The 2,076-nt window shown below is 39.1% G+C and overlaps 1 pseudogene; it reads right to left on the bottom strand.

Annotated features, from left to right (window-relative positions):
- Window positions 1-1,351: 1,351 nt before the first annotated feature.
- On the bottom strand, window positions 1,352-1,470 carry LOC133497321 (5S ribosomal RNA; annotated as a pseudogene).
- Between the last annotated feature and the right edge of the window lie 606 nt (window positions 1,471-2,076).

The raw sequence follows: 2,076 nt of genomic DNA, 5'->3' as shown, positions 1-2,076 counted from the left end.
CTGTGAACAGAATAATTCAAATTACTCCAAAGCTGAAACACACACTTCTTCACCATTGTTACAGATTGAGTTGGTCTTGAAATCACTGGGGAATTCTTGAAACAAATTTTTCTTCAGCGTCAACAAACACTGGTCCCAATCCACAAACACAAATCGCCTAGGTGTGACATCAGAGGTAAAAAAAAAAACAAACAACAAAACAGAACAAGCTTTCTGCGATGTCCGGCAAAATTGATCAAAGTTCAGGTATTTTTATTCATAAATACTTTAATAACTTTAACCATAATACTTTTAGGTAAAAATATCAAACAAGATGTGTATTTTATGGTCAGTTGTATATATATTTTTGTCTAGCTTGAAAATTGATGTTTCATACACTTTAAAGTGCTTTGATTATTCCCATGCAAATGTTGCCATAACAGAGTTGACGAATTTGGAGTACAGTATTACCTCTCTACTTCGCGGATCACCTATCACAGATTCAGTGCATCATGTTTTTTTTCACCCCCGCCCCCCCCAAAAAACACAGATTGTCTATTACTTACTATATCACTTTAAGAAGCCCCGACCCCCCACCCCCTCCTCAAAAAAGCCAGATCCGCCTTTTGGAGCTGATTGGCTGCATCATCGGAGCTCCACCCAGCAACTCCCTCTCTCCCTCCCTCCCTGAATCAGCGGCACGCCACATCAACAATGATGTGGTAAACATCAGCCTGAAGCTACAATGAGGCATTCAACCCCTCAAGAACGAGGCTTTTCGGCAGGAAAGATTGGTTTGAAAATGTTCAAAAGCGTGTAACAATATGGTATGAGCTGTAGAGTTTAGGAATTGTGTTTATGGCGTTCTGTCCTTGTACACGTTGTTGTTGTACATAAAGTTTTCTTGTATTTGCTCTCCTGTTTTGCTTTGAATACTCTTTTCCTATGCTTAACATGTTTCTTTTGACTTATGTTTGCTCTCTTCGTCACTTTCTGTACTGCAATAAAAACGTTTTGATTGTAGTTTAACTAGACACTTGTGTTTTTGTCTCAATTGGGCAATGTATAAATGCTGTGCTATTGATTTACCATTATGGTACACACAAGGCAGCCCCAGCAGAAAGGTAGGTCACGGAGGCAAACAGGAAGTGATGTCTAAATAAAGCGTCACAGGCATTCCGTGCTACACGAGAGGACCACATGTTTGCTTTGTTTGTGACTTTCTGTACTGCAATCTTCTTCCTTTCTTTTCAGCTTATCCCATGAGGGGTTGACACAGCATGTCATCTTAGATGAACGCATATTTGTTTGGCACAATTTTACAGTGGATGCCCTTCCTGACTCAACCCGTCAGCATTTAGCTGAGAAGAGAAGCTTACAGCACCTGGTATTCCCAGGCGGTCTCCTATCCAAGTACTAACCAGGGCAAAACCCGCTTAGCTTCTGAGACCTGACGAGATTGGACGTTCTCAGGGTAGCATGCCTGTAAGCACTTTCTGTACTGCAATAAAAATGTTATTTATTGTTATTGTTTAACTAGACACTTGGAGTATCGTAATTTTTGTCTCAAGTGGGCAAAGTATAAATGTTGTGGTGTTGATTAAAACATTCTGGTACCCTCACGGCAGCCCCAGCAGAACAGAAGTGATCTCAAAACGATGGCATTTGACGCTATACGAGAAGACCACGTGTTTGCTTTGTTACTTTCTGTACTGCAATAAAAATGTTATATTATTGTTATTGTTTAACTGGGAGGTGGCAAAGTATGAATGTTGTACTGTTGGTTAAACATTGTAGTACCCACATGGCTCCAGGAGAAATTTCTGAGGAATGGTAAATATACAGTGATAAAATACAGTCAGTGTTTTATAATGTATAGTGATGTTATACATTTATAATACTGCATAGATTATATTTACAAGGGTTTTATAATTAAAGATTTCACGGAATACCACTTTTTGTCTCAAATATGCAAAGTCCAAAAACTGTTAACATATTTTAAACATCCCAGTACCTACATAAACATACATCCTCCACTACTAAGTGGTGTTTCACCTTTCGTGTGTGGTTCTGGTCCCAACTAAACGTGAAAAACGA

The sequence above is a fragment of the Syngnathoides biaculeatus genome, unplaced genomic scaffold (genome assembly GCF_019802595.1).
Source record: "Syngnathoides biaculeatus isolate LvHL_M unplaced genomic scaffold, ASM1980259v1 ctg92_pilon_pilon, whole genome shotgun sequence".
Classification (NCBI taxonomy): domain Eukaryota; kingdom Metazoa; phylum Chordata; class Actinopteri; order Syngnathiformes; family Syngnathidae; genus Syngnathoides; species Syngnathoides biaculeatus.
The sequence above is the reverse complement of the archived record's forward strand: the minus strand, read 5'-3'. Positions and strand labels throughout refer to the sequence as shown.